The sequence below is a fragment of the Halictus rubicundus genome, chromosome 14 (assembly GCF_050948215.1).
Source record: "Halictus rubicundus isolate RS-2024b chromosome 14, iyHalRubi1_principal, whole genome shotgun sequence".
NCBI classification, from domain to species: domain Eukaryota; kingdom Metazoa; phylum Arthropoda; class Insecta; order Hymenoptera; family Halictidae; genus Halictus; species Halictus rubicundus.
In genome coordinates this window covers 6,289,206-6,311,165 of record NC_135162.1, presented here as the reverse complement: position 1 = coordinate 6,311,165, position 21,960 = coordinate 6,289,206, and the positions used below count along the sequence as shown (strand labels likewise).

The 21,960-nt window shown below is 39.0% G+C and overlaps 1 protein-coding gene across 11 annotated transcripts in view; it reads left to right on the top strand.

The window, feature by feature from the left end:
- Tmod (tropomodulin) overlaps window positions 1-21,960 on the top strand; it is a 128,606-nt gene that overhangs the window by 59,129 nt on the left and 47,517 nt on the right. Inside the window, exon 1 of one of the 11 annotated variants that reach the window (XM_076800405.1) lies at window positions 16,295-16,489. The exons of the other annotated variants lie outside the window; for them this stretch is intronic. The gene's annotated coding sequence lies outside the window, so the exon portion shown is untranslated. Of the gene's footprint in view, window positions 1-16,294; window positions 16,490-21,960 lie in introns of those variants that run through there. 11 annotated transcript variants of the gene reach the window in all.

The window sequence follows — 21,960 nt, the reverse complement described above, 5'->3', positions numbered from 1 at the left end:
AATTTGTACACTCGTTTCTGAATATAGCCTGTGTTAATATTGTTTACAATAGAATAACTTTTTTAGAATTGAACCGAGCGAGTTGACAATTTTTGGAGGGGTTAGAGGGATCGGATGATATCCAAAACAAATTTTTGAGAAGTTGGAATTCGTCGAAATTGTGGAGAGAAAATTTGTACACTGCGTTTCTGAATATAGCCTGTGTTAATACTCTTTACAATAGGATAACTTTTTTACAATTGAACCGAGCGAGTTGACAATTTTTGGAGGGGTTAGAGGGATCGGATGATATCGAAAACAAATTTTTGAGAAGTTGCAATTTGTCGAAATCGTGGAGAAAAAATTTGCACGCCGCGTCTCAGAAGAAAGCCTGCGTTAGTATTCTTTACAATAGGATAACTGTTTTAGAATTGAACCGAGCGAGTTGACATTTTTTGGGGGGTTAGAGGGATCAGGCGATGTGCAAAAGAAATTTTTGAGAATTTGGAATTCGTCGAAATTGTGGAGAGAAAATTTATACACTGCGTTTCTGAATATAGCCTGCGTTAATATTCTTTACAATAGGATAACTTTTTTACAATTGAACCGAGCGAGTTGACAATTTTTGGAGGGGTTAGAGGGATCGGATGATATCCAAAACAAATTTTTGAGAAGTTGCAATTTGTCGAAATCGTGGAGAAAAAATTTGCACGCTGCGTCTCAGAAGAAAGCCTATATTAATATTCTTTACAATAGGATAACTTTTTTAGAATTGAACCGAGTGAGTTGAGATTTTTGGAGGGGTTAGAGGGATCGGATGATATCCAAAACAAATTTTTGAGAAGTTGGAATTCGTCGAAATTGTGGAGAGAAAATTTATACACTGCGTTTCTGAATATAGCCTGCGTTAATATTCTTTACACTAGGATAACTGTTTTAGAATTGAACCGAGCGAGTTGACATTTTTTGGGGGGTTAGAGGGATCACGCGATATGCAAAATAAATTTTTGAGAATTTGGAATTTGTCGAAATTGTGGAGAAAAAATTTATACACTGCGTTTCTGAATATAGCCTGCGTTAATATTCTTTACAATAGGATAACTTTTTTAGAATTGAACCGAGCGAGTTGACAATTTTTGGGGAGTTAATGGAAATTTGTGAGAGGTTGCAATTCGTCGAAATTGTGGAGAGAAAATCTGTTTCGTTTAATAAAATACAGAGTTAATTACTATTTTCAAATTGAACGGAGACTCGCACGAAATCGTTGCTTTTTCTCGGAACAAAAGCAGGGTACTCGCACACGGTACGACTTATTTGGACAGTTTCAATTCTCCACGGTGTACATACGCGCTAGAAATAACCATTTGTTTATCAGCTCCAAGCGGCCCCAAAAATAACTGCAATCAATTCCGCTGTAATCTTCCACGGGAGCTTTCCGCGACCGCGAAAAGAGCTGCACGAGCGCGGTTTTCGCGAGGGTGGCGCAGACTATAAATTCGTTTTCTTTTTTCACTCTCGGGAACGAGCGACATTCGTACGAGTAGGGAAGTACAGTGTATTCTCATCGTCCAAGGTCGTCGGAAGATCTGAAAATACGTACGTGAATCGATCGGGCCGGGTCGAAATATAGCGGTCTCTGTTCGCCGATGTATTTTTATAAACGTTGCGGGGGTGCGGGAGAGGATCAACTAACGATCCACAGCTTCTTTTTGTGGCTTAAAGATCAAAGACCTCGCCCGTGGGGGGACTTCGGTCGAGGCGAACTTGAAAAGTCGCATGAGGCCCGCATCCTACTCCCGGGGGGTCTATTTCTCCCAAAACAACCCTCTTCTCTTATGTTCATCCCTGCGGATTTCTGTGCAAAATAAAAATTCTGAGTTGATCACGAGGAAGTGCTTGCTCCGCGAATATTTATGCAGAATAACGGTATATAATTGTTTAACCCTTTGCACTCGAGTGGTGAGTCTGAAGTACCACTAGAAATTGTTGTGGCATTATTTCCATTATTTACATTACAAAATTTTGTATTTAATAGATTACTAAACATTTCAATATTATATGTAGAAATCGGATCGGTTCAAAATGAAAATTTTGTAAGACGGGAGAGAAATTCAGTTTTAGATTGAAAACAGCGCCGAGTGCAAAGGGTTGAATAAAAAGAAATTTTTAATACACCACGTTTTCAAGACGGACGAAAAAGTAAAAAGTAATTCCCCTCAAATTATACTAGGCAGATAAGACACTGAGATAAACGCTAGATACAAAAACGGAGTACAGTGATTTCTCTATATATGTCGCCAAGGCCTGGATGATAAATGTCGCGGAATTTTGCCCACTACGAAGCTCGAGAGACCTCGGACGTCGAGAAGTATAAACACAACACGGCTCGGGTACGTCTCCTGAACGATATAAGACGCTGACAAGGATTCTTGACATATATCGAGAATTCACTGTCACCAAATACCGCCGACAGAATTATTTTTTACTTTCTAGTCCTTAATTATTTCCTGCTTTTTAGTCTTGCGTTTGTCGTCATCCAGTTCTTAGCTGTGTTTGCAGTTTCAAGTCTCTAGCTAACTAATATTAAACTAGTACTACTAGTGCTACTAATTAGTATTAAATACAAACAGATTTAACCCTTTGCACTCGGCGCTATTTTCATTCTAAAACTAAATTTTTCTTCCGTCTTGGAATATTTTCATTTTATTCATACGAAGCTGATCCGATTTCCACATATAATGTTTAAATGTTTAGTAATCTATTCAATACAAATTGTGTAATGCAACAAATATTTTGTAATATTTTTCGAAATTCCTTTGAAATAATGCCACAACAATTTCTAGTGGTGCTTCAGAGTCACCACTCGAGTGCTAAGGGTTAATAATGCAAAAAATATTTTTAATAACGATACAGCAATATTTAGTGGCGCCTTACAGTCGGTATTCGAGTGCTAAGGGTTAAAATCATTTGCAAAATTTGTACCGAAAGGGAGCTAATAAAAACGTGGTGAAAAATTGGTGTGGATACGAATAAAAAAATTGCTTCTGGTAGCTGAGACTTCCAATGTCAAGTTGAGCGCAGTTTCTCCGACTTCGGGAGTATTTGGCCGAGGAGATTCGAAAAAAATTCGCAGTTCTCGGAACGGCGAAAAAGGTTCGCGCGATTATTTCGACCCAGTTCCGCGAAATCCGCGGATCAGGTCCTCTCCGTGGCCAATAATAATATTTGCACTAGCAGCGATGAAAAAATAAAGCGAGCCAGCTGCCGCCGCCGCCGCACAGTGGTGCCGAATGGCCAAAAACCGGCAAAAAATCTGTAAAAACGAAACTATCCAACGAATTTGTTTGAACATTTGTGGAGAGATTGCCACAGGTACAACGCTTATTTGGCAAAAAAAAAATTTTGTAAAAAGTTGTCAACATGAAGTAATATGGGCTAATCGAAAATCTCCGTTTTCTGCCCATTTTTTATTTATGGAAGCATACAACAAATACTTTAATAGATTTTGGTCTGGAACTAATTGTTTTGGCAAGGTGTAATATTGATCTAACCTTGTGCAAACAATCATGAGACCGTTCGAGACCCTTTCGCCGCAATTTAAGTTTAAATATCAACTTTCAGAATTTCCAAGAGTGAATCGTTGCGAAAGTTACGATTATTTGATGTTCCAGGTGAAATTTTTTAGAAATATTTCTAAATAATAAAGAAAAATGTGAAGTGCATATGATTTATTAATTTTTTATGTATAAAAAAATATTTAATAACAATTTTTTTATCTTACATAAATTATTTTTATAGCGTTCATTGGAGCACTACCAAAAAAATACCTGTTGCATTTTTGCGACAGTGGTCCAGTGAACGAAAACTTTGTTTATTTAACATAAAAAATTGTTATATAAATATTTCTTTATATCTATGAATGTCACATTTTTTTTTATTTCACCTGAAATTTTCTTGGAAATTCTGAAAGTTGATATTTAAACTTAAATTGCGGCGAAAGCATCTCGAAGTATCTCATGAAATTTTGCACAAAGCTAGATCAATATTATAACTTGTCAAAACGATTAGTTCCAGATCGAAGCTATCCAAAGGATTTTTTGCATTCCTCCATAAATAAAAAATGAGCGTAACGCAAAGGGGCTTCAGGTTAGTCCATATTACTTAATGTTAAACGACTTTTGTTGGAAAATTTCTTTTGCCAGTTAATAGTTGAAACCATTTGCAATAACCCATGTGATTTGTAGACCCCTATGTATTCAATTATAGGCGGAGTAATTACATAACTATCGCACTGAAAACTGATGAATTCCCAGGAGCGAGGAAATGGATATTTACCATGCGTATATCTCCTTTAAAAAATCTGACTTTGGCACATCATGCACGCACTACTAGGCTATACAAAAATAATTTTTTTTTATAAAAATCGAAAATTTATAAAATGAATTTTTTGCCGCCTTGGCACCACTGTGCGCCGCCGCACAGTGCGGACAAATCGCCTGTTTTCCATCGCCATTAATGCATATATAGAGGAAATTTTTTACAGACAATTATATTTACCCATATAGTTTATAATTTTAACAAAAAAAAATTTATTATTAAAAATTAACAAATTTATTTTTAAAAACTAACAAGTTCAGAACAAAATTAATAATAAATGAACCATATGTAAAATTAACAATAATAAACTTAAACAAATTATAATACTAGTGAATAAAATGAATAAACTCAACAAAATGCTATCCGAGCATGCTGCTGCTGCTTCGCTATCCAAGTCATTCTCAGTACTTTGATTGCGACTCAAAATCATTGTCTCTCGTGATCTTGCACATTTCGATCTATCCTTACATTCTTATTACTTTTTCAATAGTTATAAAACATATATTAAAAACAAATTAAAAATACATAAAAATGATTGATATATAATTATTGCAAAATTGTATGATGCATAAAAATGGTTATTATATGATTATTATTAACAATTTCCATCCTAATACGCATGTTTTGCAAAAGAAATGTATTTCATATCGTGATATACACGAATATTGAACTGTCCTAGTAAATTCCCCACTGTAACTGTGGCGAACAAATGGCAACATTTTTTACAACCAAAATTGTTTACAAATGTATACTTATTGTTAATTATTTACAGAAAATTAAATTTAACAATATAACTAATACATTTAACAAGAAAATAACGAATTTTCCACGACAGATCCTGAAGGAAAGGTATGGACTCTTCTTAAAAAGTTTATAAAATTGAGAGTCGCAGAAAGTGGCAACTAAAACTATGAAATTCTTCAACTATAATAAGTAATGTATCCGAATATGCATAAATCTCAGGACATCTTTTGCCGTTTTTGTTTTATGTTAATTTGAAGTTTTACATGCAATTAACAAATAACACCACCGTTGAAAATTTGTACAAAAAATAAATCTACTTTATTAAATGTATAAAGAATGCATATTCCTTGGTAAGAACTTTCCATTACACAGAATTATTATTGCACACTCATTTATAGTTAATATAACATTTTCCGATTTGTGGCACTTTAGAGAGTGCCTCCATGGTCAAATTTTTTCACAAAAATCTAAATTTGGTTACTAATGCATATGCAATGGTAATTAGTCACAAAAAATTAAATTTAACAATAAAATTAATAAGTTGGAAAAAGAAATTATTTTTATGCATAAAAAAAAATTGTTAAATGATGTTTAAATGAATAATAATATGCATTTCCTGCTAATGAAGAGTTCTGCAAAAGGAAATTTTCGTGCATCGTCAAATAAAAATGTAGTGAGATGTGCCGGCTTGTCCGCACTGTGCGCCCCGTCGAATCGTTGAACTTAAGGAGCCGACGTTTTTCCGTTTTCGTCCGTTTTTTCGGCGTTAAAAATACGAGGGAAACCCGTTCGTTCATTCGTTCGTTCGTTCGCCTCGGTCGTCGGCCGAGCGAACACAATTTTTGCACGCGAATTCCCGCCGATCTATTTTATTCCCGGGGATCCTTCATTTGGCCCCTGGACTTTTGCGCGCTCTTAAAGTTTCCTCCGCGATGAAGAGCCGCCCGAGAGGATTAGTATACGTTTCGAGTGGCGCACTCCGGCCGCGATGCGAAAAGGCGATTTTCATCGTTATAATTCCTTTATCTGAGGATACTTCCGGAAGACTACCGGCCGCTCCGAGTGTTGCGTGCGATTGTGTGTTGCCGGATCGAGGCACCGCTCGTTTACGTTTACCCTCTTCGAGGAGCTCGCGATTTTTCGCCTCCCGAGCCCGGAAGAAGGAAAGAGAGCACCTGGAGTCTCGAGCACCGACTCGAACGAAATCACCGGGCAATCTTCCTCGAGCTAGAGAATTCATTTTTAATTGTCTTCCATGTTAGACTGTATTTTCCGTGACGTTCCAAAGCCATTAATCAAGCCATTAATCAAATAAAATAAATGTGTAAAGATATTTTCGTACACATCACACTGATCTCTCTGTATATGTCGCCGAGGCCTGGATGATAAACGTCGCGGAATAATCCCCACTGCCGCGGCACTGTGTCGCGAATGGCCATTTTAGGTGGAAAAATGTCATGTCAGAAAATAGATATAACATTCATATATTCTTCTATGAAGAATGTTTACTGAGCCTAATTATGCCCGTAATAATTCATTTAATAGCGATATACAATCGGCGTACAAAGTATTCATACACCTTTTAAAGACAAGTAACTATTTTAAAATTGGAGAAAACGGCCTGAATTTTTAGAAGATGTTAGAAGGATTGATTTACTAAATAATGCATAAATCATTTTTTACAAATTGCTCTTTGTTGTAATGCTTAACAAGCTTTAAGCTAATGCTTAAATTTTCAGCATGTGTATAATTAACGTAGATCTACAAACCGCATATTTGAAATTTTGATTACAGGCTCAAATAACAAAGTTTTGGAGAGTGCCTTTTTTACTTGCTCTTATAATTCCTAGCAATTTTTTCAAAATCTTTTTTGCACGTTATTCGGCAAAACCTAATTGCTCAAAAAAAGAAAGTCAAGTCGTTTGGTCTGATTTTAAAAATACTGTTTTCAAGGGCGTTTGAATACATTCGTCGGCCAGTGTACATGTTTATGTATTCCTTAAATTATTTTGGAATTTCGCCTGGTCACTTTTCACCATAAATGCCTAAAATTCGCAGTCTATTTATCGTCATCAAATCATTGAAAAATATGTACCGCAGAACCATAGCGTCGCGACTGGTCGAAAACCGGAAGAAAAATACAAACGTCAACTTAATTGTCTCTTAATTGTACTTAATATGTTCAGCCTCATTTCGTGACCTAACAGAAAGTTTCAATCGGTTTGAAGAAGCATGAAACGATCTATGATTTTTTTTCCACCTAGAATGGCCATTCGCGACACTGCGCAGGGTCGCGAAGCTCGAGGAGTGAAAACATAACACGGTTAGGGTATGTCTCCTGGACGATACGTGGCAAGACAAGTCTTTGACATATATCGAGAATTTACTGTATATAATGTCAGCACCAATGGATGGGAAAAAGTCGCTCTTTCATAATTGATTTCCGTTAAAAAATCGAGCGACTCCGAAGTAATTACTGGCGGCAGCCTGTTCATCAGCGAAAATAAAGTCCCCCAATGCAATTAGACCCGAAGTGCTTGACATCGGAAACCGAATAAACTCTTCGCAGGCGTTCCTTCCATCGTTAATCTTGCTCCGGTATCGCCTAAATAATCTCGCGTGTCAATACGAATTTAAATCCCAGTCCTGGGGCCCATGCGCACGCAAATCGATCGCGACAATTTCTCGAAACGCAACTCTACAATGTCTATTTCCGAAAATAATACAAGTTAAAATAATAGAAATTTGCAATTTTCCTTACAATTAATAGGCGTAAGCGTGGTCTCGTGGCGTTTACAAAAATATTCTTCTTCGTCTCCTTTTCTGTTCTTTTAATTGTAATATCCTGGTGCGAGAAGCGGGACCGAAATGGGTAATATTAGAGAGGAGAACGAAAGAAAATTCTACGGAGACAAGGAGAGGAGATATCCCGGCCTTGTACCTTGTGATCCAGGGCCAAAGATCGACAAAGAGTCACGCGAGCCGCGTTCTCGTGTGGCTTGGCCACAAAGCGCCTGGGCGGTGACGCACGTGGAATTTTATTTTACCGTCCCTTTGTCAGCCGAATTCATTGCTACCCGTAACCGATACCTGGAAGCAGTTTGTCGAGGATTGCGATAGTGGTGACAAACTTCCGGCCGTGAATTGCCGCCGATCAGCAACGAGCCATTGTCACGACGATTGGCCGAAAGAGATGCTATCTCGATGGGAAAGATCGAACAAAGTGTACTAAAGCGGTTGCAAATCGGACTGGATCGTTCCGAACACTTAGGAGAGCACTATCCGAGAGAGAGAGAGAGATCTGATATCTGCTTTAATTTAGCCCCGGTAACTCGGAAAGTACCCCTTAAAAGCCTCGGAATCTCGCGAGACAATGTTAATTCAATGACACTACTGGTTTGCATGCAATTATATTTTTGTGAAACGTCTGCCGTTCTATTCCTGACGTATTCCCGATTAAAATGAGCCCAAGCACGACATAATTCGGTCACCGGTAACCATTCTATCATCCGAAACACTCGCGCGCCCCACATCAGTTCGGATAATAGAGGTTCCACTAACTCGTGGATTACTCGCGTAAATACGATTGAAATTCTATCGTGCTTGGGCTCTTTTTAATCGGGAAAATGTCAGGAATGCGTCGGTGAAAGTTCCATAAAGAAATAATTACCGACAAAAGTGCTATGCCACTTTTAAACATTCGACCCCAGCGGTGAGAGACGAATAAATAATGTCTGTACACGATATTGGTAACATTTCGGTCCTGACAAGCCTGCGGGACGTCGGTATGGAGACAATAGAATCTCGAGGGGATGAAAGATGTTAATAACTAGCTATTTGTTTATTGCTAAAGATTGAAAATTGCCTGATGCATCGCAACAGGCGTCTATCCCTCCGTTTAAAGAGAATTTAGACGAAATCGTGCGGGGGAAAAACTGACGGAATTTTCACAGTGGAAATATTACTCTATATATACGGGGAAATCAGAATACCAAAGAATCATGCGTGTAAATGTCTAACGGAAGTTTCGGGACTACGGGATACATGGAATCCGCGCGATTCGGACCGCTGATACCGCACGAATGGAATTTCGCGATCCGTATTCCCCTCCCGTTCAATTCCGCTCATTATTCCGCGACTGCTACTGTTTCGCGATGTTTCATCCTATTAACCGTTAAACACAATATCATTACACAGTATTAAATACTTCCCGCCCCCGGAATGTGTATTAAATATGGTGCGGTATCATTGCGTAGGAACTACCTACGGCCTTAACTCGTCTCCCATAGGTTTCATGCTCGATTCAATCGTGTTCCGAATAATCCACTTCAAATTCCCAAAACAGAGAATTTCTCACTTCGTTTTCACGAATGTTTGCTACGATCGCAACATAGAATGGCTAGACTGGATGTTTATGCAATTTGCAAATTTTTGTAGACGAATTTCAAGAAAATAAAATCAAGTACAATCTTATTTTCAGTGGTAGTAGCTTTTGTAAATATGAATTAAATAAAAATTCCACTACATTCTGTCGAATTTTGTATTCTAGCATTTTTTGAAAATTTCCGGAACCCATAAATGCATCCTCAGTCTAATAATGACGTATATTAAATTGCACCATTTTTCAAGAAGCTGGACCCGAGAGTCGCTTGCATTAAATTTAATTGTGGAAGAAGTAACAAATTGAATAAAAAAAAAGTGCCATTATAGGAAACGAGCACTTAAATTAACAGAGATTTTTGACAGCGACTATCCGGCATTCCGCGGCGTTTAACATTGGGTATACGGACATAAACGCTGCCATAACACGCCCGCAAGAAGCCTTGCTCCGCATTCTCGTCGCCGAATCTATCTCGGAACGCATTTCAGACGCGTTCGACACGCTTCTAAACGCACCTCCTCTCCTTGCGGACAAAATTAATGGACCCTGAGAACGCATTGGCCCGGCATATCTAATATAGTATCGTCTACGGGCCGAATGACGGGCATATTCCTGTCACGCGAGTCGCTTGACCATCCATCGCGCTTCGATGACAGTGACAGTACGGTTCCTTCCTGCCTGATCGTTCCTCATTGCAACGGCGATTGAATAAACTCATTGTCCGCCGAGAGCTGAATAGATCTTTTATTGCCAGGTGAGTCAGATCGCGTCCGATTAGGAACGTTGATTGCCGGAGAACTTTGCTCTTTCAACCTGTGATTCACCTGTTTCGTCCTTTATGCTGCTGCCTTTCTCGAGCGTAGACCGTGACTCTTGTACGATTCTTGGGAAAACGTCTGAAACACGCTAAAACAACGGTGAAAGAACCCAATCTTGGAAAATGAGTTGGTAGAAACGGTAGTCGAAATGTTTCGTGTGTTCTTTTCGAATGGATACAGGAGCCCCACGTCTGTTGAAGTTACGAGACTTTTACCAACGTATTCGTGGCGTTTTTCCGCGTAAAATGAGCCCAAGCACGACATAATTCGGTCACCGGTGACCGTTCTATCATCGAAACGCTTACGCGCTCCAGACGAGTTCGGATAACAGAGGTTCCACTAAATCGTGGATTACTCGAGTAAATACGATCGGAATCCTATCGTGTTTGGGCTCTTTTTAATCAGAAAACTGTGGCGAATAGAATGGTAGAAGTTCCATAGCGAAATAATTACAAACAAAAGTGTTATACCACTTTTAAACATTCGTTGCTAACGACGGTCGGTCAAGAAACAGTGTCTGTGCTCGATACAAGTGACATTTCGGTCCCGATAGTCTCCCAGAACTTCAGTATGAAGACAATATATTATTTTTACATTGATTAAACGTGTTATCTAATGTTAAATCAACAGATTGAAATTTTTCACGAACAAATGTATGGTATTGAAGGTTATTGTTGTGTTGAAGAATGAAATATTGCACGATGAGGTATTATAGCGTAACCACGTTGATTATTCGACAAAAAGCACGATTAAAATCCGCAAAACCATATTGGTCGTGATCTCGATAACCATAAAACGTCTGGGAACCACTGCATGCACACTGCACGGTCTGATCACGATCGTCCCGGACCAGTTTGCCACCCACACGTGGGAACCTAACTCGCAAAAAGGTCACTGTTGTGTGTGCAGTTCCCCCCTCTCTTACTATAGCGGTTACGACGTATTGTTGTTTGGGCTGCAACCCAGAGGAGCATGCTATTAATTAACCGGCTACCCGGAGCTGCACTAATTCAACGCGCAAAGAAAGAATCTCGTGAATAAGATATATTTTGATCACGGTAAAGTAATGAAAAGTACATTCGGATATGATCTCCCTATGGGAAATGCAAATTGATGATGGCGGGGAAGCTCGTTTGTTGTAAAACGAACAGCCTGGGCCGGCCATCGATTGCCATACTATTTCGCGATTCCGCGAATTTCTATTGGGCACCGAATTGCGAATTAATTGCCAAAAAAAGGATAAAAATCATTCTTATTCGTTACCAGACTGATTGTACATTTTAATCGTCTTAAAAAGTCGAAAATTTAACCTATTTTTTGTAAATGCACAAAATCCTTAAGAGAATATTCATTTACACGATGTACTATGGTCGTTATTTAATAAGTTTCTAAAGAAATGGAATTTTTAAAAATCGCATTATCATTTTTATTTTCTCAAAAGTGATTCGAAAGTATTTACTTAAAAGTGACTCATCATTTTCCCTAAGAGTCCCCAAGAATATGCTTCTAATTATATTATTTATATTTGAACTGTTTCTTTTTATTTAGGATCGACGTATTTGTACATTATAATTAGAATGATTAGCGTAACGGTCGAGTAAGCGTTGCGCCACGCAAGTTTTATTCACCTGCGCGTGTTTGCGAAAGCAACATTAGTGGTTTATCGATGTAATGACGTAAATGGGCGGCTAAATAACCGTACGATGGCATTTAAAGTGACATTTCAGCGTATGCATCATTATCCCTCTTACCCGCGTCCAGATTGGCTTTATCAATGACTAAAAATACGCGTCATAATAACTATAAATACATTCGTTACGGTAGTAACAGCTCGCTCCGTGTGTGCGTTCCAAGAATCTTTCCATTGTGCAAGATGATTTCCCGCCGGCATGGCATTTTTTAATGACACTTCATTGCGCGCGCCTTTGTCGTTGTTTTGATCATGGTATGCGGGGCACGTTGATTCGCACGGGTGATTGTTTATCAACTGAAGCTGCTTTCTCGATGGAAAACTTTCGGAAGTATCTTAACAATGGACGGAAAAACACATGCTGCACCGGCAAATTTTCTTTCTGAAACGCCGGCATGCTGCATTAGTTTTCGCTGTTGCCTCTTCTCTTTATTGGCCTAGCTGTTTTCCGCAATTTTAAAAATTGCAAGGTATTCGTTCAGCTCTGGTTAATTAATTTTGAAAATACGGTGAATTCTCGATATATGTCGACGACACTGGTCTTGCCAGCGACGTATATCGTGCAGGAGTTATAGCGGAGCTGTGTTATGCTTACACTCCTCGACGTAGTGGGGATAATTCCGCGACGTTTATCCTCCAGGCCTTGACGACGTATACAGAGAAAGTACTGTAAGTGATCGATGCGACAGCTGGAAAAAGTTCCTTTTATTCTAGATGTAATTGTCGCAGTTCTTAAAAAAATTCAAAAATACAACTCTATCGCTAGACTGCGGATGTTTATGCAAAATGAAATTTTTATACATCAATTGCAATCTACAGGAGTCAAGCAAAAATTTATTTTGCTCATTAATCAGTTTTATATGTTAAATATGGTATGTCGACATTGTTAAACGCTTTTAATATTTTTACTGTTTTGAATCACACTCATTTTTGTCATAAACGCATAAAACCCGCAGTCTAGTAAAAATCATTAAGGAAAATTTCGGTTTGGCTCCGGTTTTGTACAATTTTTATTTTGCATAGAGGTCCGCATTAAAAACATTCTACTATCGCGTAAAATTACTATTCCTGATAAGTTAACTGCATATCTCTTACGCATCCTTCTACGTTTAGAACAAAGTGTAGATAAACAATTATCACGAGACTTTCGCACGGTAACCTCGCGGTAAACGTGCATATATTTGTTACGCTAATGAGGCATTAACGTGTCTACAGTCGGTGCACAAAGTATTCATACACATTTTAAAAATAAATAACTTCTTTAAAATCGGAGCAAACGGTTTGAATTTTTTAGAGATGTCAGAGGGATTAATTTACTAAGTGATGCATAAATAATTTTTTTTTAATTGGTATTGGTCGTAATTGCGAGGAAAAAAGTGAGGTCATTTTTAAATTTTTTATCTGGGTCTGTAATGAAAATTTAAAATGTGCCTGTTGTCGATCTAAGTTATTTACATGCACAAAAGGTTTTATAATTTACAATTATTGAAACTATAAAAATTCATTTACGGAAAATAGCGGAATTAATTTCCTTGTGCAAGCATTTATTTATAATAAGTTTTTAGGGTTGCCATTTTTATAAGGCAATATTTACTGGATACTGCTAATCCTTGGTTTAATGTTAAACCCTAAATTCAAAGATTTTGACATCTCGCAATGCCTATAATTTTTATAGTTTTATAGTAGCTTACTTAGGTCTACAAACGGTACCATTTAAATTCTCATCACAGACACAGACAAAAAACTGAAAAATCCTGACCTCTACTTTTCTCTTTGCAATTACGACCAACAGCAATTAAAAAGAAAGAATTATTTATGCATCACTTAGTAAATCAATCCTTCTAACATCTCCAAAAAAATTCAAGCCGTTCGCTCGAATTGTAAAAAATTATTTATGTTTAAAGAGTATACGAATACTTTGTACACCGACTGTATAGTGACTAGTATAATTCCATTTCCGATTACTCATACTGTTTTGTATATCAACACTACCAATTCCGAACAAACTTAATTACATAATTGCTGAAAGTTATTCTTTTTTTTTTGCTGAACGATTCAATTTCTTTGGAAAATTGAATCGATTCCGTAAAAGTGCAACAGTTTCGCGGACGGTACCCGCGAGAGAACTTTCCAGCGAGACGATGCACGTAAGCTGCAGCCGACGGGAATGCAACATCGAGAGGCAACATCGAGAAATCGTTTCGCGCCTGTAAACAAATCGTTGCTCCTCGAGGTTCGAGTGATATCATCTCTCGGCGGACTCGAGGAGTGACCTCATCGCACCAGCTAACAACACGCTCGCAGAAACGCATCGGAGCACGTCAGAAACTTCTCGCGGAACATCTCGAGATCTTTTGCGAACCGCGTCTCTCCGCCTCCCGTGTCCCTTAGCGACACATTTTTCGCTCTTGGCACAAGCCGCGTTTCGCATTCCTCCGAGCGATTATCTGGCGTCTCGGCTTGTTTTTCGCCGGGCCTTGTTTACAGTCGATCCCGTCTATAGTCTACGCCCGATACAGATCCAGGTATCGCTGAAAACAAACGTATCGGGAAACGCGGAAAAGCGACGAACGCACCGAGCGCTCGTCTGGAAGCAAACGTACGCGAACTGAAACGACGTCCGTTTTCGAATTTGCAATATCTTTGCGAAGCGCGTGCAGACGGTCCGAAAAGATTTATTAAAGATTTATTCTCCTAAAATCCTCGACATTTAACCCTTTGCTCTCGAAGCCATTTTAACTCCGAAACGAAACATTTCTTCCGTCCGAGAATATTTCCCTTCTACATATATTTTGTCATGCTATACGTACGACAATGGTGCAATTTACTCGTACAGTACTGAAATGTTTAGTAATTTATTAAATACTTTAACACATCTTGTTGTTGTTGATGTGTTGTTTAACACACATCGGGCAATTTGCCGCCAAAGTCTTACCGTGTTGCATTCATTCTTGCGTTTTGTATTTTTGCAACGCTTGTCTATCCGGTTTTATTGTAAAAACCCATCGATAACAATGATCCATCAATAATCCGTGAAAAACGACTTTAGTCGCTTCAAGATTTAGTCGCAAGATGTGTTAATAATGTAAACAATATTTTGAATAATGATACTGCAATTTTTAGTGGCGCCTTACAGTCGCCATTCGAGTGCTGAGGGTGAAACAATTTCCTTAAAAAAAAAATAGTGCAGCAATAAACTTGGTCTCATTTTGAAGCTTGAGCATTTTAAAATGAGCAGCGCCCATTTTCCACGAAAATATTTTCACACGATGTAGCAGACGAGAAACCGGAGGCCCATTTTTCCTCGAAAATACTGTAAATTCGAAAAACATTTACTCTGTGAAAACATGAAGAAATTTTTTCTGGGAATGAATTCAGAATGGGTTTGAAGATTGAAGTCTCCTTTTTACAAGGACTGCTTGAAAATTGGTCCACATGGAAAACCCACATGGTGCGACTTATAATGTTGCAAAGACGACAGTCCTCTCGTGCGGAGCTCGATAAAACGACTAGAAAAAATCGTACATCAATTTTCAAAATGTCGTTGTCAAGAGGAAGCTTCAGTCTTCAAATCCACGTTGGTCTCGGTCACGAAGAAAATTTTTTAAGCATTTGGAGACGTTCTTTTTCACCAAAATGCACGAATAAATTAGAAACCCAAAATCACGAGAAAACCTGGGAAGCACTTACACTTATTTGCATTAGGCGATACGATTGTTTACTAAAAAGCTGCACCACGTCGAGGAGCCAAATAAAAAATCCGGAAAGCATTACATTCAGGTACGAATGGTACAAGAAGCAAGCAATTTACCTAGAAAAGAAAGGGGATTTAATTACACATCGAATCTCTAATTACACATATAATTTCTCCTGAATGGTACGCACCTTTTCTCGAATGGAAAATAGTACTATAGTCCGCGCAGCGTGCGGAGCCCGTTTCCGACGTTAGAAGCGACACCGGCGTTCGTTCATGCAAATTGATGTGAATCGAGTTGAGTCGAGTCGAAAAGCGGACGTCCTTAATTACCGGCGGGCCTGTATAGCAATTACAGCCCCGTTTCTTTTTCTCTCCTCTCGGCGGCTAGTGAAAACGCTGCAAAACAAAACGGGAAAAAAAACCCGAAGCGCGACGCGCGCACACACACGCACGCACCGTCTATGGAAAACGCTTCTGGGCAAACAGTGAAAGTCGTTGAACGGAATCTGTCGGTTGTTTGCAGACTTTGCTAGCCTAACTCGTCGTGCGGTACCACTACTACTCGTGTATGGCCGTCCTCTCGTCGAGCTTCCAGCATAAAAGTCAGTTGTTTAGTTGCGCTCCAACTCCAGAGGCCTCGTCTTATAGTACTCGTTGCGCCACACTCCTTCGGTGCGTTCCCATCTAGAAACCACTAATTCAGAAGACATCGAGTTATTTCTACCGTTCGAATCGATTCGGAACTCGAGGAATTCCATCGTAGAGGAACTTCCGGACAGGGGCCAGGCGTTTTGTAACCTCGAGTGAGTAATCAATTTGAATTTGCCGGTCGGAGTCATAGACTATTGCGAAATTGAGGAAGGGCCTCTGTGACAACGCGCATTCTTACACATTGATGCGGTTCTAAAATTATTTCTGGCCGGAATTTCGAAATTCCCTTCGGCTAAGATGCACCTCCGCTATCGTACTAGATGCCCAAAAAATTTCAAATTAATATTTGTAGGAGATCCTGAGAAAAAAAATCGTGAAGTTGCCCTATTTTCTACGCAACTTCAAAGATACCCACTCCATTTACTTCGCATCGTTACACATTGTTGTAGAACTGTTTCTGTTCGATATTGGAAAATTTCCTTCGGCTAAAATGCACCTCTATTATCATACTAGATGCTCAAAAAATTTCTAATTAATATCTGCAGTAGATCCTGAGAAAAAAAATCGTGAAGTTGCCCTATTCTCTACGCACCCTCAAAAATGCCCATTCCACTTACTTCGCATTGTTGTACATTAATGTTGTTCTAGAATTATTTCTAGCCGGAATTTCGAAATTCCCTTCGGCTAAAATGCACCTCTATTATCATACTAGATGCTCAAACAATTTCTAAATAATATCTGCAGTAGATCCTGAGAAAAAAAATCGTGAAGTTGCCCTATTCTCTACGCACCCTCAAAAATGCCCATTCCACTTACTTCGCATTGTTGTACATTAATGTTGTTCTAGAATTATTTCTAGCCGGAATTTCGAAATTCCCTTCGGCTAAAATGCACCTCTATTATCATACTAGATGCTCAAAAAATTTCTAATTAATATCTGCAGTGGATTCTGAGAAAAAAAATCGTGAATTTGCCCTATTCTCTACGCACCCTCAAAAATGCCCTTTCCACTTACTTCGCATTGTTGTACATTAATGTTGTTCTAGAATTATTTCTAGCCGGAATTTCGAAATTCCCTTCGGCTAAAATGCACCTCTATTATCATACTAGATGCTCAAAAAATTTCTAATTAATATCTGCAGTGGATTCTGAGAAAAAAAATCGTGAATTTGCCCTATTCTCTACGCACCCTCAAAAATGCCCTTTCCACTTACTTCGCATTGTTGTACATTAATGTGGTTCTAGAATTATTTCTAGCCGGAATTTCGAAATTCCCTTCGGCTAAAATGCACCTCTATTATCATACTAGATGCTCAAAAAATTTCTAATTAATATCTGCAGTGGATTCTGAGAAAAAAAATCGTGAATTTGCCCTATTCTCTATGCACCCTCAAAAATGCCCACTCCGCTTACTTCGCATTGTTGTACATTAATGTGGTTCTAGAATTATTTCTAGCCGGATTTTCGAAATTCCCTTCGGCTAAAATGCACATGTACGATCGTACTGGACGCCCCAAAAAATTGAAATTAATAGCTGCAGTAGATCCTGAGAGAAAAAATCGTGAATTTGCCCTATTCTCTAAGCACCTTCAAAAATGTCCACTCCACCTACTTTGCATTCTAACATTGACGTGGTTGCAGAATTGTTTCTATTCGATTTTTAAAAATTCTCTTCTCCTAAAATGTGCCTCTAGCATCGCACTAAATACTATAAAAATTTGAAATTGATAGCTGCAGTAGATTCTGCGGCAAATTAACATGAGTGTAGATTCTGAGAAATAGTCACACGGACTATTTATAATACTTCTACGCACAGATAAGGTTGTAGAATTACTTCTAGCCTGAATTTTGAAATTTCCTTCGGCTAAAATGCAGCTCTGGCATCGCACTAAATGCTGTAAAAATTTGAAATTTCTATCTGCAGTAGATTCTGCGGCAAATTAACACGAGTGTCGAAAAGCGTGATTTTACAGGAGAAGCACCACAACGCATTGACAGTGCTGTAAAATTTTTGTTATTCCAAATTTCAACGTTCCCTTCGGCAGAAGCACTCCTCCGGCATCCTACTAGAAGCTCGAATAATTCGACGTCGATAGCTGTAGCAGATTCTTTGGGGAAAAATCTTGCCACTCTGCTAAAATCGACGCAATTTCTCACGAATTCGGGACGATTCACGGATTCGCGAGGAACTCGATCGTTATAGGTCAGTATTCTTAGATACCGATCTCCCGGTGCTGGTGCGTGTTTTCCGACCATCGTTGGTGCGTTCTATCAGAGATCGACGAGCGTGGAGCGTCGCGGTGCGCATCGAGGCGCGGCGTAGAACGCGGAACCGCGTTTTCTGGCAGCGTTTCGCGATAACAATAATAATAATAATAATAATGAAATTTGCGAAAACGAGCCGAACCAGCCCCCGCAGGGTCAATCGCGAAAGGCGCGATTCACGTTTGATCGATCGTGGGCGACCTCTCCCCCCCTCCCCCCCTCTCTGCATTTGTACAATTAATTGATGCGGCTGTTTCGCAGGCCAGCCGCTCTGTATTATGTCATCGTCGTTCCCTACAATAATGTCGCGCGCGTGGAGTGAGCCATCGTGTGCCGACCAAATATTGGGACGTCGTTAATTAACAACAGTTTTCTTTAATGACCGCAAGCCGGTGAATGCCGGCCGCGTCGACCAATTATCGTGACAGATTGCGCGACGTTGTATTATATCCCCGGGTAATGAACGATCGGGGAGCACGGATATGTAATTGAGAAGAATGGTCCCGTGGATATTTCGGGACTGTTTTAGGTTGAACTCGCGTTCAGGGAACGCTGTTCGGTCGTTTAGGATTGTTGGTGAGCTCCCAGACGATTATACTACGCTCCTAGAAGTGTATCTCTGATGGGCGGCGAGGGGCTGCTGTCTTTGCGACTTTTTTTCTCGGGATCTACTGTAGATTTTAGTTTGAAATTTTTTGGGCACCTAGTATGATAATAGAGGTGCATTTTAGCCGAAGGGAATTTTGCAATATCGAATAGAAACAATTCTACAGCAATTCTATAACAATGCTAAGTAAGTGGAGTGGGCATTTTTGAAGGTGTCTAGAAAATAAGGCAAATTCGCAATTTTTTTTCTCCGGATCTACTGCAGATATTCATTTCGAATTTTTTGGGCACCTAGTATGACAATAGAGGTGCATTTTAGCCGAAGGGAATTTCGAAATATCGAATAGAAACAATTCTACAACAATGCATAACAATGCTAAGTAAGTGGAGTGGGTATTTTTGAAGGTACGTAGAAAATAGGGCAACTTCACGATTTTTTTCTCAGGATCTACTGGAGATATTAATTTGAAATTTTTTGGGCACCTAGTATGATAATAGAGGTGCATTTTAGCCAAAGGAAATTTTGCAATATCGAATAGAAACAATTCTACAGCAATTCTATAACAATGCTAAGTAAGTGGAGTGGGCATTTTTGAAGGTGTCTAGAAAATAAGGCAAATTCGCAATTTTTTTTCTCCGGATCTACTGCAGATATTCATTTCGAATTTTTTGGGCACCTAGTATGACAATAGAGGTGCATTTTAGCCGAAGGGAATTTCGAAATATCGAATAGAAACAATTCTACAACAATGCATAACAATGCGAAATAAGTGGAGTGGGTATTTTTGAAAGTGCGTAGAAAATAGGGCAACTTCACGATTTTTTTCTCAGGATCTACTGGAGATATTAATTTGAAATTTTTTGGGCACCTAGTATGACAATAGAGGTGCATTTTAGCCGAAGGGAATTTTGCAATATCGATTAGAAACAATTCTACAGCAATCTATAACAATGCTAAGTAAGTGGAGTGGGCATTTTTGAAGGTGTCTAGAAAATAAGGCAAGTTCGCAATTTTTTTTCTCCGGATCTACTGCAGATATTCATTTCGAATTTTTTGGGCATCTGGTGCGATGGTAGAGGTGCATTTTAGCCGAAGGGAATTTTGCAATATCGATTAGAAACAATTCTACAACCGTGTCAATGTGTAACAATGCTAAGTAAGTGGAGTGGGTATCTTTGAAGTTGCGTAGAAAATAGGGCAACTTCACGATTTTTTTTCTCAGAATGTACTGGAGATATTAATTTGAAATTTTTTGGGCACTTAGTATGACAATAGAGGTGCATTCCAGCCGAAGGGAATGTCAAAATACTGAACAGAAACAATTATACAATTACCATTGTGCAAGAATGCTTCTGTAAAATCACGATCCTGCATTTCGCACTGAAACAATCGAACCAATCTTATGAACGCTACGGAAAAATAGCAACAAACACCACCACGATTATCCTTGCTTCTTCAAATGTCCCCAACATCTCGCAATCGAATTAAATCGCGTGTGATAAAATATTCACGAGAGACCAGCATCCAAGTACCAGCATCGAATACGTCTCCAAATCTGTTAATTTTGGAAACAGCTATAAATTGAACATGTTACGCAGAATTCTCTAAAGTTCGGTCACAACTTCTGAAGCACTTGTCTCGGTTTTCCACGGTACACGTGTTCCGCAGCTCAATAAAGGAGTCAGTGGGCAAGTATAGTCGCGATAAATCAAACGGGCAAGATTTACGGGGGACTATTTTCGCCAAAAAACCGTTGCACAACATTGTATCGTGTCGAACTTGCAGAGACCAGAGACACGTTGATTCGTGATCCAAGATTTTATGTATCCTTTTCCGACGGGTCCGGCGATCTATCGATCTGTGTATGTTCACTAGGGATCCTTATTGGCGACAAGCCAGCTGCGAGTTGCAGCTATTGAACCGATTTGGCCTCGACAAACAAGGAAGGTCCCGCAATCGTGAAAGTGTATCGATCCCAGGTGCCGTGATCTGGGTCATCGTGTCGACTTTTCAGCCGTGGGATCATCATTTGCCAAGGGAGCGGCTCTGTAACTTTCTTACACTTTCTGGCCACTCGGTTTTTCCATCAGAATGCCAATTAAAATTGGAGACCTCGGCGCGAACATCGGGCAAGCTTTAGTAAAATTTTTACGGTTTGTTTCCCTCTAAAACATTGTGAAAAATTATACCTTGTATACAGAAGCATTTTATGAAAATTGGCCCCATCAATGTGTGAAGCATTTCTGCACATTGATGGGACTGTATAATTGTACCGACTCGGTATTTCAAAATTTCCTTAGGCCAAAATGCACCTTTAACATCGTACTGGAAGCACAAGAAATTTTAAATTAATATTTGCAGTAGATCCTGAGAAAAAAAAATGAAGAAGTTGCCTTATTTTCTACGCACCATCAAAAATGTCCACTCCATTTCGCATCGTTATACATTGTTGCAGAATTGTTTTTATTCGATATTCCAAAATTTCCTTCGGTCAAAATGCACCTCTGACATCGTACTGGAAGCACAAAAAATTTCAAATTAATATCTGCAGTAGATCCTGAGAGAAAAAAATGGTGAAGTTGCCTAATTTTCCATGCACCATCAAAAATGTCCATTCCACTTCGCATCGTTATACATTTTTGTAGAATTGTTTTTATTCGATATTGCAAAATTTCCTTCGGTCAAAATGCACCTCTGACATCGTACTGGAAGCACAAAAAATTTCAAATGAATATCTGCAGTAGATCCTGA